General features: G+C 35.9%; 1 long non-coding RNA gene across 1 annotated transcript; it reads right to left on the reverse strand.

Annotated features, from left to right (window-relative positions):
• Positions 1 to 7,976: 7,976 nt before the first annotated feature.
• On the reverse strand, positions 7,977 to 8,868 carry LOC149181339 (uncharacterized). The gene is made up of 3 exons (XR_016257535.1): positions 8,757 to 8,868; positions 8,493 to 8,670; positions 7,977 to 8,387 (listed from the first exon to the last, which is right to left on the reverse strand). It is a non-coding gene; the product is annotated as an uncharacterized LOC149181339 (long non-coding RNA).
• Positions 8,869 to 17,046: the final 8,178 nt, after the last annotated feature.

Genomic DNA, 17,046 nt, shown 5'->3' on the forward strand with positions numbered 1-17,046 from the left:
TAGGATATGGAAAAAAATAATATTAAATAAAAAATGTTAGGAATATTTGATAAATAAGTCCATATCAAATAAAATGTTAGAATAGATGCCCTAAAAAATGAAGGCAAAAATAAAATGTTAGGCTAGAAATAAAAGAAAAATAATAAATTCTGAAAGTGTTGCAAATCCAAATGCCACTACTCTTAGTCAATTTTATTTTTGCAAATAAAGGTTGTGTGCAAATTGTTTAAATGCCACACTAGTTCATACAATCCAATTGTATAGTTTAATCATGATTGGATTTGATTTAAATTGTTTGTCAATAGGTAGAAATTAAAATTGGCTCAACAGTTTAATCTGAGCCAATGGAGGAAATAAGGGATAGAAGTAGATTAGTCATTAAAAGGAAAATATTGAGTTGCTAGTCTAAATGCACTCGGAGAACTAAGTGAGAAAATGTTAGGAAAGATAAGGGTAGGTAGACAAATGGAATACAATTGGAGCATGAAAGGATTTTATCCTAAGTTATAACATTGCAAAGATGTGCATATGGTATGGGTTTTAATTAACCATAAATCCTAATTATCAATGTAATTATGCAAATATTCTAACTTCATCCATTCATTCGCCCACAACCCACAATTGTCACATCCGCCATAAATCTTGACCCCACCATCACTTTCTGCCTCCGTTGTTAAATCCCATTCATCTTATCTTACATCCCACACACTCCCCCAAAATCCGATGGCCCACATCGCTCCTCGGCCCTCAATTATCATCCGAACTTTATCGGCAGGGGTGGGGGTGTCCAAAATGCGTAGTTTTGGAAACCACCCTCCAAAATTGTTTTTCCCCCGTCCTAGTCTTTTGGGACTTAAAATCTCGAAACAACTTACCGCTCTAACTCATTCCCGAACGCGGTTTACATTTAACCGTTTACCACTACTCCTACGTCACAGTCCATGTCCGCTCCATGTCACTTCCTCTGTCCAATCAACTTTCGCCTATCTGTTATTCATTTAATTCACAACTCCCACGAATTTATGCCCCATAGACTCGTTTATCAATCTCGTTGGATAATTAATAAGGATTTATCCATTCATTAAACAACCCCGCTCCATTTTTGTTCATTATAAACCATGTTCCTTCATGAAAACTGTTACATAGTATATTTCTGAAACTCAATTCATCACTGGAGATTTCGTGCTTGCAGCCTAAACGATAGACTCATCATTCAACCGAATTTGTCATTTTGTTCAGAACCAAGCCGACAACCAGGTCCACCTATCTACTTTCAGTTATACTATTTTTCTGTTATCACTGTGTTTCAGACTGATTTCTTCCATTCCTGTCACTTTCAACCTGTAATTCACTTAACAAGATGCCTCCTAAGGGAAAAGAAATTGTTGAAATCCCAAATCCTCTCATTCATCCACAAGTTGACTTCCATCATACTCCCCTGGTCGACAGAGATTGTAAAATCATTGAGTCTTCCTCTCAATTTGATTTATATGAAATTTACTGCTGGATGGAAGATCAATTAGTTGATCAAACAGATGAAATAGGACTTTGGGACTCCCACCTTCCTCATTACATTTTCCCTCAGATACACAGAGCACCTAAATTTTTCAGGAAATGCCATGAATCCTATGATCCCAATCAAAGAGCAATCATTTCACCCACAGGAGAAATCCTCTGTTTCATTAATGCTGAGTCCATTGAAAAGATGTTGCAGGCCCCAACTATGGCACCAACCCATCCTTTTTCTCATGAAAGCCTGATAGAAGCCTATCAAAAGCTAGATTTTACTAAAATATCTCAAACTCTTGAACTTTTCCTAGCTGTAGATAGCCCTTTTCCTAAAAGAAATCCCCCCTATGATTCATCCATGTTCCCAGACAGAACCAAGCAAATCACCACCATTCTGTCTTATCTTCTTGGTTACAATTCTGATCAATATGTTAATGAAGCCATCTTAGGTTTCTTGTCTATATTTTCCACGATTCCAAACCCACTGTTATTTATAACTTCAGCCAATTCCTAGTTGAAGCCATACATGAACAATTTGTCCAGTTTAACACTGAAGAAGTATTCAAGTATGCTTCAGTGCTTGTATACCTTTTTATATATTTTTAGGGAGACAAGTTTCCATTCACCTTACAGAAGCTAGAAGAGGAAGGAAACCAGCAATCAGTGATCTTTTGGACTTCAATGGGAAAGAAGGAGAAGGAAAATTTTACATATAAATAATTCATAGAATTATTTATTCATCCAGCTATTAGTCTTATGAGCAGCACTCTAGTGCCAAGAATCAGTGAGGAAATTGTGAAAGTATTGCAGCTGGTTGATCAAGCCACCACACAAGATTGGTATCTTTACCAAAACTATACAGAAATCAGAGTTTATGGCTGTGAGCTTCCACCCTACAAACTTCCTAAGTTCCTCCCTATCAGAATCTTTGCATTGGAATATATTAGGCAGAGGTTAAATGCAGATGAAGTACATTTTGTAGCTGCAAAGAAGAAATCACAATTCAAGATAAAGGCTTAGGTTGGTCCTTTCATCTGCAACACTAGAGAAATAAGAGAAGAAGTAGACAGGTTATTGAAGGAAATGAATTTTGGTCTCAACTTCACTTGGTCTTATGACCCAATGGGAGTAATTTCAAAACTCAGGGTTGAAAATAAATTCACTGCATACCACCATATAGCCAGGCCTGAAATAGAGCAGTACAAAAATTAGTTAGAATGGAAGGAGAACACCCTTCAAGAAGCAGAAGAATAGGCAGTCTCTACTTCAAATGTACAAACTCCACTTGCACAGGAAAAGACAGCCAAGCGAGGAAGGGAAGAACAATCATCACCTACAACGGAAGCATCAAGCTAGGGCTTTAGAATTGTGCATAGAAAGAAGAGACCTAGGATCTCTGTGAAGGTTGGTGTAACAAATGAGCCACAGAAAACAACATTTGATGGACTTGGGGAGACTTTTCTTTCTACATAGCCTGGTTGATAGTCTACACAATCCCCCACTCATTCCACTACTTCTCAGGAACAGCAGGTGATTCAGACTAGTGGAACCAGTGAAAAGGACAAAGAAGATGATATCTTCCATGTTTTTAGTGAAATTAAGAAGAAGAATGAGGAATTGAAGCTAAACACTTATACTTAATTCTGGAGACTCTCTTCCAGTTCTCAAGATAGACTTCTTTCAGTATTTCACTTTGAGAAGGGTAAGATGCAAATGGCTTTCTCACAAGCTCAAATTCCACAGCCGAGGACTCCTGCACATTATCAGAAGTAATCCTCATTTGAGTTTAATGTAAAATATGTACATCCAATTTACCAAATTGAGATGCACAAACAGACTAGCCAGATGATTTCTTCCACTTTAACTCATACTGCCATGAGTTTTTCAAAGTTGCAGGTCACCTTGGCCAATACACAGTCACAACTCAAGTTGGAAAAAGTTTCCTCACTGGCAAAGGACACCAAGATCAAATCCTTGGAAGATCTAGTGCTGAAGATGGGATATGATCCCTCAAATATAAATGTTGCAGAAGAACTTGTCAAGAATAAAAATGTTGAGCTCTTAGCATTAAGGAAGCAGCTCAAACTGCCAACTTCTGAGGACCCAATGACCAAGGAGATTGAAGAAACCGAGACTCAGAAATCTGACATGATGAAGCTCATCATGGAACAAAATCTGCAAATAAAACAGATGGAGGAGAAAATGGAAAAATTGGTCAAAGAGAAAGAGGAAGTTGTGAAAAGGACTCAAATTCCAATGGATGTAGTTCCTCTTTCAACAGTCTCTATAACCAGAGTTTCTACTTCAGGCACAACACCAACTACATGTACAGCAGAAGGAGCTGAACAACTTGCAGAAGTTGTTCAAAATTTGTCCATTCAGACAGTTGAAATTAAGAAGTTGCAAGCTGAACTGAAGGAATTAAAACATTTGAAGGAAATTGTAGACATTTCACATGCAGCCAAGTTGTAGAGGACAAAAATTCAAATTGAAGTTTTGCAGAAGGAAATCAAAGAGTCTTACCTTAGAAACAAACTAGGTTTGGCAAAGGATATTCTATGGGAAGAAATTACTGAATCAGTCAAGGATATTTGGCCCTGTATCAAGATAATCTTTGATAAAAAGGAATTTTTGGAGAAAGCTCAAGAAGCTATTGAAACTATCTCCAAGGAAATTGAGGACATGCCAGAAGTTTCCACTGAGGTAATCACGTTTTTGAATTCTAAAGACAACTATGAGCTTGAAGAATTAGGTATAAATGGCAAAACAACAACCATACTTGAAGTGAAGAAAATCATCACAAAGAAAACCCTCATTCTTCAGTTGGAAGAGAAATGCAACAATGTTAATATTATAGTTCAAATATTTTTCAGTAAGATATATCCCTTGACCAGCAAGGGTTTGCCCTCTATGCTTGTGATAAACGACAAATTAATGCCCATTGAAGATTATGTTCGAAAGCTTATAGAGATAGGTACCAATGCAGCTTCAGTTTCAAACACAAGAGGTGCAGCAACACCAAGGGTTGTGTTGAATGCACTCAAAGATTCCTTTTTCGTTCTAAATGAAATCAGACATATATTTCCAGTAAAACCTACTTTTATTAAGTATATAGAAATGGATGAAGTTTACCAAAGAGTAACTAAGTTGTCTATCCCAGATAAGAAACGCCGGGAACAGTTAATTGATTTACTTGATTGAAAAAAGGATCAAACAACCTTCAGTGTTTCCAGGAACAGGTCATCAGTAGTTCAACAGGTTTCAGCTTTTCCAGGAACAGTCACCAATAGCTCAACACCAAAACAGTGATAGATCGGCTATCAGTTTATATTCTTGATTTTGTGTTGATCTATTTTTGTAAATTTCTTTAAGATATTTTCTCAACTCTAATATTGTATAAATAACTCCCTTCCACGAGTTATTAAAGTGTTACACCCTTGAAAGAAACATTTGTAAGCATTAAATGTACTTGGATTTTTTTGAATCATTAATACAAAGCCAGAGGATTTTGAGTTTCGATTCATTCAGTTTTGTGTTCCCTGTAAGTTTTCCAGTTTCCGTTCATTGTTTCATTTCTTCATATTCTTAAGTTTTACAGAGATAAACAGGTAGGAATAATTGTGTTTCAATTTACTCCTATAAGCTTCTGAAGTGATCACCTTTAAAGAGAATGAATTATATAAACTGTTTGTTTAATTAATTACCTCTAAATCATAAAATCATCAACATCTTTTGTAATCTTAGGCATATTCTATTAAACTTTCTAAACATTGTTTGAAGGTTTTCTTACTTATGATTATTTAATTTTCTATTTGAAACTTGTAATAGTCATATCATCTTTCAGTTTCTGCTCATCACTAAACAAGCTATATCACTGTGTGGCTTTTAATATTAGCCCTCTGTTTAAATATTAATACTATTCAAAGGGTTAGGTATGACTGTCTTATATCTGTTTCATACACTGGTCCTCCAAAGTTAAAACAAAACCCCCCAAAACAAATATATTAGATGCCCTGACATGATAGCTGACCATTATCATCTCAAAGATACAACACCACACACCTGGGATACCAAAAATTGTTTTCTACAGTAAAAAGAAATTATTTTTGGCATGGAATGTAGAAAGACATTGTGGAATATCTGGATAAAAGTTTAGAATGTCAGCAAGTAAAGGTAGAGCACAAACACCCAGCTGGCTTTTTCGATCCCTTACCCATACTTAAGTGGAAGTGGGAAACCATCACCATGGATTTTGTAACCGGTTTACCAAATATGAAAAAACACAATGACTACGTATAATTTTTTACAAATTGCAAACATATTCATGAAGGAAATATTTCGGCTCCATGGAATACCTAAGGCTATAGTGTCTGACAGGGATGCAAAGTTCACTTCCACCTTTTGGAAATCTCTCTTCACAGGATTGGGAACTCAAATCCAACTCAGTATGGCTTACCACCCTCAAATAGATGGCCAAACAGAGCGGGTCAATCAAGTGTTAGAAGACATCCTGCATATGTACGTAATGCAACAACCTAGTAAGTGGGAAGAATACCTTCACATAGTGGAATTTGCATACAACAATAATTACCATGAATCATTAAAGATGAGTCTGTTTGAAGTGTTGTATGGCAGAAGGTGTAAAACCCCAGTAAATTGGAATACTCCAGAAAATAGGCTAATGTTTGGGCTGGATATGTTAATTGAAATGGAACAAGTAGTAAGGAAGGTAAAGCAGAATTTAAGAGCCACATGGGACAAACAAAATTCCTACGCTGATAAGAAGAAAACTTTCAAATAATTTCAGATAGGGGATCATCTATATGTGAGGTTCAAACCTAAGAGAAGTACTCTAAAATGGACCAGTTGCACCAAGTTAAGTCCTCAATACTATGGACCCTTTCAGTTCCTGGAAAGAATAGGACTTGTAGCTTATAGACTTGCATTACCAAGCTATATGTGGGTGCATAACATATTTTACATCTCTTTACTAAAAAATATGTATATGATCCCAATCATATTCTAAATTGGCAAAACGTACAAGTAAATATGTGATAACAACATGGTACACTTGTTAATTCAAAATTAATTCTATTTTCTGTTAAAAAAAAAACTAAATCACATTAAAATTCAGGTAGAACCGGACGAAGAGTTCCTGGTAGAACCATTGCGTATCCTAGATTGGAAAGAAGTAACGTTGCGGAAATGGTCTATCACCCAAGTTAAGGTGCAGTGGAAACACTTTATCCCAGAGGAGGCAACTTGGGAAGATGAAAGTGTGATGTGGCAAGCATATCCGCATCTATTTCAAGAACAAGAATAAACACTGGGGACGGTGTTTTGAACCAGGGGGGTAGATGTAACACCTCCTATTAGTACTGGCCGTGGCTGGTAATTTCTGTTAATAGTTTTTTTTACCATAGGTAAATTCAATAGTCAAAAGACTTGTTTATGTGATTCTGGAACAAACTTATAAGAATGTAAATATTTTTATATTTATTTGGAAAAAGGAAATGAGACAGGAATACTTTGCACAAGAGTAGAACTCTTGGAGGGATCATGATGACAAAAACCTATGTTCCGAACAGTTGTGACAATTATAAGTCTTGGTCCACATTCTGGAGATAAGAATCTCAGTGAATGGGAAAAAAGGGGTCTGCTTTTCTCTAGAAAAGAAAATTATCTTCTGATAGAGAGAAAAAGCAAAAGAGACTCAGATGGACAAGATGATAGCCTGGTTCTAAAATGGGGTATAACTCTTGAGCTAGACAAAACCCAATGGGGTTATTCACCTTACAAACAAAATTCTAGAGTTTCAGATTGGACTTGGAGGGTTTAGATATTTGAAAGCTTGATTTAAGTAACCTGTCATAGAACTATGTAAGTCGAGGGACTCAGAGGGAGAAGAGAATCTCTGTTAGAGCTTCTCGACTGCAAAGAAATTCACACATAAGTGTTCTCGACATATTTCTTTAGATGTAAATTGTGTATATATTTATTTTCTAGTGCTAAAAATTAAATAAAGGTTTCATTTCATTATCTACAGTGAAGGAATATAGTCTATAAATGTAAGAATGGAAGAAAGATATTATATGTTTAGTTAAAGCATTATCTTCAAACCTAGGGAACACTCCAATAGGGGAAATAAAACAATTACTGTATTAAAAATTACTGATATCAACCAAATAATTCATCATGCAAATGTAACAGGAGTACTAGGGTTAGTCCTCTCCAAATTAAAATAGAGTGGAGCAGTCCATTACCTGGATGGTTGTATCCTCGTGGGCTAAGAAGTGGTTCCAGAAGAACCCCACTATGTGACTCGAGGCAACAATTAAAAATGAAATTATGAACAATATACAGATTTAAATAAAGAAGAATTACCAACTCAAATCACCGCCATAACAGGACTGAAATAATAATGATTACGCAAATCATGTAATTACTTTATGCATCTAGGAGTCTATACAGGCATTCTGTGCTAAACAACTAAATGAAACGAAAACTTTGAGTTACATTCACATTTTGGTCATAACAGGACTGAAATAATAATGATTACACAAATCATGTAATTACTTTATGCATCTAGGAGGCTATACAAGCATTATGTGCTAAACAACTGAATGAAATGAAAACTCTAAGTTAAAACTCAGAAAAATTATCCATTCAATCGTAGGAATGTAGAATCAAGCTCAATAAAGTTATTCTCCCTAATTGCAGCAGTGAAAGGACTAAATCACCGCCAAGGATGTCCTGACCTACCCATGTGCTTGGAACATGAACATAGGAAACCTAGCAGAAGAATACATGTGTTTTAAGGAGCAACTTCATGGCTGGAATCAGAAGCACATATAATCTTAGGAAGGTACAGAGAATACCTGCAAAACGTCAAACCCATGAGCCTGTTAGCTTAAAACGGGTAGGCAAATGACTATTACAAATTCATAGGAATGATAACCAAAGAGACCTAGGTAATATCTTACATGAATAGAGAACACGCAAGGAAGAAAGGGAATCCGAGTTGAGCTTGTACAAAGAAACGATTTGTCATTTATAAAACTCGAGTTATCAGAATTACAACAAATAAATCGGGGTAAGGTTACTGCCTGAAACCCCAACCAAACGCCTACAAACGCTCAACTATAGAAGATTTAAGCACACCTGTGAGAAATCATGGCAAAATCCATTATTGGGCATAGATAAACAAAGGGGATAGTGCCGAAATCTGTAGAGGTTACAACAGTTACCTGGAGAAAAACCCAAAACAAAACCCTGTCGGCGAAGCAATGCAGTGTAGAGGAGGGAAAGAATGACAAACCATTCACTAGAGTTTGGTTACCCCTTTGATGTGAGGATGATGTTGGGTCAATAGATCGGAACCCTAGGGGATTAAGGGTCAAATCAACCCCCAGTTGTTCCATCAATAATGGCATCAAGAAAACTTGACGGACAAAAACCAATGAAAGTGTTGTCAAAGTATTGGAGTATATTGCGGTGTACAAAATACCCTAGTGGGTGTCATTAAATTCAATGCAGTAGATTAATGCGAAGCTAGGTTGAAAACCTTAGCAACATATTTCATTAAATGAAAATTGGAGTAAGTCATATAACAATGCGACATTAAATTAAACCCAATGCATATATTTACATGAAGTCCCCATCGTATCATAAATAACCATAATGAGTATGCATCAAGTTAATCCATACCTAAATACATGTGGTATGCATAGTAGTTAAATCTATTATTTTTACTATTAAACTAAGTTGAGAAGTGAGTGTATGTTACGCAATGTGGACTTGCTGCTCCCATTGTTAAAAACGAATGGTGCCCTTCTCCAAAGATGAAAAATTGGAAGTGCCATAGTCTCTATATTTTTAAAATATCAATTAATTTAGACAAGTAAACTTTCAATTTTTTTTATTCGTAGGATAAAGGATTAGTCTTTATTTACGTAATTAACCATTTAAGTGAATATACTTTATTTTTAAAAATTTGAATCATTTCCCCCAAAAAAATGTAATTTTATTATCAGGAAATAAAATCACATTTTGTATTGACATTCTAATATGTATTCATGTATTTAGATCTCTTAGATCTATTAAAAAATAGTCAAAATCCATTCGAAAATTGTTACAAGAATAGATATCCAGGTCTACTCTCTCCAAAAAGTAGAATCACATATAAAAGTGCTCATACAAAAACATAAACATATAAAGTTGGTATAGTTTGTTATATACAACCATTTTAAAAATCCAATCCATAGCAGAAATTCTAAACATCTAGAGCATCGTCTTGTCAATTAATGTTCCATGATAATACTCATGGAATTCATGGTTTTGAGACCCAAAAATCATCTAGATCCCATGATCCAGCCTAAGGCCTTGCTTAGAGAGGGAGTCTCCCGAGGTGTTACCTTCTCTGTAGACATGGGGAATCATGAACATGTTAAATGAATCTTTTAAACAAACAATCTCATTGTGGAGAGTAAAAATCCCCAATTTGTGACATTTGATTGCCCCAGTGACCCAATTGACAACCAAGATGAGTCTTCAAAAACTTGCAAAGAGTGAATATTTTTTTCAAGGGAAAAATTAAGGAGGAGCTTCAATGCCACTAATTCTGCAAAGTTGTTTGAACCTTCACCAAATCCCATTTTCATATGGAAGAAATGTTACTAAGTCCAAAACAATATCGCAACTCCCCCAAAAATTCTTGACTCAGCATCTCGGCTCACCCTGGGCTACCCCATCAAAAAAATCCCACAACATGGACTTATCTATTCAAGTTTGTGTAACATACCTACTGCAGTAATCTAATTGGGACTTGGGAAAAAATAAATATACCAATGGTATTGAGCTGCCATCAAAGTCGTAAAACGATCATTAAAAATGGCTTTATTTATAGTAAGCCATATACCTGAACCAATTAATAGAGGCACCACCTTGAAGGATAATCTTTCCCCCAAACAGAACACCATTCAAAAAATGCTTCTCAGATATTCTCTCCTTACCAGTGTTCAAGTTTATTGGTAACTAAATGTGAGACAAAATTTGTGTAAGGTTAAGTGACCAGCATATGGTAACCATTTTCCTCCCCATATTTACACAAAAAAAACCAGTTGGGTTCTTCAAATTTCCTCTTACCTAAATTATCCCAAGTAAGGACTTTGTTCTCGAAGGCACACCACATGAACAATCTAGATTTTGTTGGGCATTCAGTTTCCACAACAACATCCACCATTTGAAATGTGCCTAGGTAGTCTATCTGCGATAAGATGGGAGTATCCCATTTTTGGACAATAGAAACCATTTGGATCAAATGACTAAACTAATTCATCTTCTTCTTCAGATAACCTAATATGAGTTGCCCTTAAAGCTTCAATATAACAATTCCAAGGTATGCGCAACTATTTTCCCAATAGCCATACTTGAGCCCATAAATTATTTTAAACTATCAATCTGATTGAAATTTTAACCTATAATCTATAAAATTTTAGTAGAACCTACAAATTATAAACTTTTAGTAGAAAAGAAATATTCGTATCCAGTATACCACTCTGTGTGAATAAAGTTGCATGAAAATTTTCCAATTAGTGATTAAAAGGATTACATATACAACACACAATCCAAGGCTTTGTAGCTATATGATTTTTTAGATACTTAACCCATAACAATATATATATTTTCATGTCCTCCATTTTCCTTGTAATATCTAATCTCTTAATTCTTACCATGTGAATTATCAATGCATTACATTTTTTACTGTGCATCTATTTTGTTTTTACAATTCTATATTAGTGATTCTTACATGATTTTGCTACAAACCAACAATAAAAGCAACCATTGACTTGTCTGTGATACTTTCTATAACCCATGCCACAATCAGTTACAGTTATGGATAAATGGTACTATTACTCTCGAATTGTAATGAATATCACCCTAACAAATAATTTTTTTTATTACATTGAACTCTATACAAAACTCAACTTTGATTTAACTTAAGATTACATGATGAAATTCCAACACACATTAAAGGTACTTGACCTTAGACTAAGGTTAAGACATACAAAAGATTATATTATGATTATACATATTTTTTTGTGAGGGTTCATTGTTTATGGCTCGGTCCACATAGCCCTTTACGAGTTCGATTCACATTATTAAAGGAGTGTAAATGTTTTAAGTATCAACATCCCACCATGCACCATACATTCTGACCACCTCAGCACATATCCATTGTCCACATGTGGTTAGATGATCCAACGACTGAGGTAAAAGCAACAACCGATGAGGTAATCACTCGATCCCAGGTCTCGAAGCTTCCCTCCATTCCTTCGTTCAATAGTAGGGTTCACTGGGTCTACAACATGGGTAATCCGACTAGGGAGACTTCATTCGATCAACTTCTTGGCAACAGTAATTTCTTTTCCCTTTATGTAGGCTTTACCCTTCTTTTCTTTGAAAACTTTCTTCGTTTTGAATCTTACTGTTCTTAATTTAATTCCTTGGGGTTCTATTTTTGTAGGTCCATTTTCTTTGGCATGTTTAGCAGCAAGGTAAAACAACCTTAGTGCCTTATGTCATTGGCTAGTTATTTTCACTTCGCTTCTCATGAATCTTTCACCTACAAGTTTATTCATGACTGTAATGATTTTTCCCTTTCCGATGTTTGGCAGCACCGAAGCATGCTCAACTGCTCCTTCTCATTCAGGTACAGTGATTCAGTTCTTTATCTTTTCCTTCCTAGGGTTTCTTAACTTCTAAAGCCCCCAATTTTCCTGACAATTTTCTGGTTATTCGTCTCTTTGTGCCAAGTAAGTCTAGGACTGGTCTCGTTTGGTTTTGATACAACTCCAGCCGCATGCAACTACTTATCCACAATTTGTCTCTCCAGATTCTTTGGTTTTTAGCTCACTTAATGGATTAATGGGTTTTCTCAAGAATTGCTTCCTGACATATTCAATTTTATTTGAGCCCACAATTGACTAGAATTACCCTACGGTGATCATTTTTGCAACTTCCAGTGTTTTATAACTGGTTGCTAGGGTTTTATATATAACCCTAGCTAATTGTATGTTATTTTGTGATACAGTGATAACCCTACAATGGTTTGTTATGGCGACGCGCCGAGTGCATCTGTTTATTAACAGGGTTTCAAATCATTTGTTTTTGTTTGGCCACCAGCCATTCCCTTAATGTTTGTCAATGTCTTGTTTGTATAAATACACTATGGAAACCTGCCCCTTTACCTGTTGTTATTTTCGTACTGGTTGAAAAGGTTAGATTATGGATAATTATGGCAATGTATCTTTTTCTTGTGCTTTAATAACAGAATTCTATTATGGACCAGTTTGTGGCATTCTATCAGTTTTCTCTTTCTTTACTTGACTACAACATTTATTTATGTAAAGTATCAGGTCACTATGTCTGTCACAATTGAGGAAAGTAATTATTATGACTAAGGGTTTTATGTAATATTTCGAAACTTCCACTATTAAATATATATTTATTTGTTCAGGGAAAAGATACGCCTTTGTGGCTCAATTCTGCAGTTTTTCATTTAACATCATATTTATGCTTTTTCTCCTTTATTAAGTCTAAGTTCTGCATCTAAAATGTTGTTTTTCTATTACTATTTCCTCCAAAATTTCCACATGTATTCAGTGAAACACTATGTCACCTGGTTACAAGGAGAAACAGGCTTTTCCTATTCAACTAGTATCCCAAAGGTGTTTACAGAGTTAGCCATGGTTTGGACTATCTTCAATGGCCTTCGCCCTCTAATATCGAGACTAACCACAACCCTTGCACGACTACCTCTCTTTTATTTACTCAAAGTTCTATTAAGTTCAGTTTGAGAATTTTCTGGAAACATACATCACAATTTTACTTTGTATATATGGCTTCTTCTATTTGAGTTCTATAATAAATACATAACAACATTTTTGTTCTTTTCATTGTTCACACAGTCCAAATAGTTTGCAGAATTTACTTATTTTGTTATTCAATTATTTTTTAAATAACTAACACATAAACAATCTAAAACCTTATGATGTACACAGAGTCACAATTTTCTTAGATGTACTTAAGTAAATCACATCCACACAATAATGCTTATCTATTTTTATTCCTGTACTACAATATTAACTAGGAATTATCTCCACTCGACCACGAGACAGGAAATGACATCCATCCTCCCCCTGAGCCTCCTCTCATCCAGATAGTATAGGGTTGATCCCTGAGTTAAGCTAGCTTTCCAAACCTCACGACCACCTGGTCCAGTTTAAAGCTTTAACTAACAGGTTCACTTAAGGGTTCCACTGGCTCAATGTTGAGCTCGAGAACTCCTTCATATTTGCAGTGTCCTTCTCACCTGCACAATGTCCTATGCCAGGTTTCAGTTTCTTCCACTCTCTCTCATGAGGCTTTTTCCTTCTTTTCAATCGGGAAAAATCTGTGTTCCTTGGATCCTTTCCTTTCTCTAGGAAACGAGAGAGCTTGTAACTGACCTAACTGTTTGGGGAGTTTATTATTTAAAATTTTCTTTTAATACCAAAACTTCCTTTCTTTAATGTTTTTACTTTCATCTTAATGCATTGTTTGTTAGGCTTTCCTCTAGACCACAAATTAGTTAAGTTCATAAAATAACTAGTCAAAGTGAAAGGTAAATTCAAAACAACAACAAAAATTAAGAAAGTATCCATAGGGTTTCACATCTTCCCCCCCTCGAGCAAAACAATGTCCTCGATTTTCAACTCAAACTGCTTAACAAAATCTGGATAGTCTTGTTTCATGAATTCCTTATCTTCCCAGGTGGCCTCTTCCAAGCTAAAATGTTCCCATTGCAATTTAACATGGGTGATATCTCGCCTCCGTAATGTTTTTTCTCTCTACTCGAGAATGTGTAAAGGTTCTACCAACAGTTATCCATCTGGTTCGACCTACATCGTAATTACATCATGTCATTGTTTTACACTGTTTACTATCAATATTATCTAATTCAAATCACAACTTACATGTTACCTATATATCCTGCCAATTAATCACATGTCTAGAATCATAAATATATTTCTTTAATAATGGCACATGAAACACATCATGTACCCTGATGTGAGTGGGTAGCACTAGTTTGTATGCCACTTGCCCAATTATTTCCAAAATATGGAAAGGACCACAGTATTGGGGTGCTAATTTCACGCAACTACCCCACCGCAAGGTACTTTTCCTAGGCTTCACTCATAGATAAACATGGTCTCCTACATGAAACTATTTTTAGGTCCTTTTCTTATCTGCATAAGTCTTTTGCCTATCCTAGGTAGCATTTATATTATGACGTAATATATTTACTTCATGCTCCATATCAACAAGCATTTCAGGGCCTAATATTAGCTTGTCTTCAAGATTATTCCAATTAGTGGACACTCTGCATTTCCTCCCATATAGCACTTCAAAGGGACTCATTCCTAAGGATTCATGGTATCTATTATTGTAATCAAGCTCAACTAAGAGGAGCTACTCCTCCCACTTAGTTGGTTGATGCATCATGTACATTCTTATCATGTCCTCCAACACTTGATTGCTCAGGGATCAGTATTTTAGCTAAAAAAATGAAAGTGCCCAGAATTGCTTTAGACCTGAATGAATGGATAGAGTTCGTCTCCAGGATTCCAACTCCATGAACAGTTCAAAAAACTGACATCGTATGCAAAAGTTAGAGCTTCTAAAAGTTTGGTAAAAAATAAGCCCCGAGGGGCCAGTCCCCACCCCATGTGACCAAGCGCTCAAACCAAGAGCTAGGGACCAACTATTAAGCAGGATTAGTGTGCCACTAATCAGTTTAGCATTTAATTAATCCGTAATTAAGTTGGCATAATTTATGGCAGAGCCACAAAATCCGGAACCACCACTAAACTTGACGGACTTAACTGGAGTCTCTCCAGATTTAGCAAAGGTTTTCTAGGAAAAACTGTTTGAGCCATAACTTACTCAATTCTCATCAAAATTTTAAAAATTAATAGTCATTTTTGGCTAATTAGCATGCTGGGAATTGATTGGAGTAGGTTTCAGAGGTAGAAGAGTTCATATACAGGTGTTTTGGGTCACTTGAATATTTTTGAATCCTAGGGCCACCAGGTGTTGGAGGCCCTTCCCAAAGCAGCTGGTAACCAACTTGAGTAAACAAATAGTCATTTCTGATAGATTTGAATGTTTTAAGCTCATTGGAATAGGTTCCAAGATCATTGGATGCACGTAACAACAATTTGAGCACTATTGAATCTAATACAAAGGCCCACACTATAAAGCTGGACCAAGGAGATGTAGCCCAGGAGGGGTGAACTCCTTCAACAAAAAAATTGTGTATTGAGCTCTATTATTTGTGTTTGCTATGTTTTTATATGCAGTTGTTTAACCATTTAAATTTATGCTTTTAAGTTCATTAAAAACACTAAATTTCACCAAGTTAGATGAATTGGCAATCACTTGCTCATGGATAAACTCTTTATGGATAAGCAAAGCAAAGCAAAAAAAAATTATATCTGGAAATGATACTAGCACAACATTAACTAGAAATCAATTTCAGATCAAGTTGGTATCATAGCACAAGGTTGCTTGCCTGATTTGCTTGAAGGGTTTAATAGTTGCAATTGTTGTTATGATTACAAGGTTGAAGTTGCAAAGAGGAGAAGGGAAGCTACAGATAGCTAGTCCTGAGATTAGGAAAAGAAGGAAGAAGACTGAGAAAGCACCATCCTCACCCAAAGGACCACTCAAGGCAACACCTGAATCACCTCAAGTTCCATCTCCATCAGTTGAGATAGAAGAGGCACATATTGCATAAGAGGCTAAAGTGATTGAAGAGGTACAATCAGTACAAATTTCTGAGCCTAAATCCATAGCCATTATGTCTGGAGAAAGAGAGCATGAAGGTCCCTTTTCAGAAGAGAAAGAATTCAAGAAGGATATCTATACTTTGACTGAGATGGTTAAAGTCCTCTACGAAGAGAGGAACACCAGAATGGTTGGAGAGAGTTCTAACCCTCCACATGGAGAAGGAAGCTCAGAGGACAAAAAGGATGAAAAGAAGGATTCCAAATAGAATGGTGGAAAGCCACCTCCATCTCCACCATCCTCATCATCTTCGCCATATCACACAACATCATCTTCCACTACCACCACTACCCATACTCATCCCAAAACCCCAAAAGGAAAAAATCCATTACTGAAATTGGACATAAAATTCGAAGTTCCCATGTACAATGGACAAGTGAATGTAGAAAAGTTGGACAATCAGATTCGACAGTTGGAGGTATACTACAGAATTCAGAACCTTCAAGAGGACGACATAAAGATCCAATTGGCTTCACTGAGGCTAGAAGGAGCTGCACTAGTTTGGTGGGAAGCAAAGACTCAAGAGGAAATGTGAATCCATGGTAAGATATCCATTTCTTGGGTTGAATTTATTTCTGCAATTAAAAGAAAATTTTATCCTTTAGCCTATATGCAAAAAGCCATTATGAGTTGGCAAAATTTTAGGCA

Source organism: Pinus tabuliformis, chromosome 3_2 (genome assembly GCF_031772625.1).
Source record: "Pinus tabuliformis cultivar Carrire ecotype Pingquan chromosome 3_2, CPIR1, whole genome shotgun sequence".
Classification (NCBI taxonomy): domain Eukaryota; kingdom Viridiplantae; phylum Streptophyta; class Pinopsida; order Pinales; family Pinaceae; genus Pinus; species Pinus tabuliformis.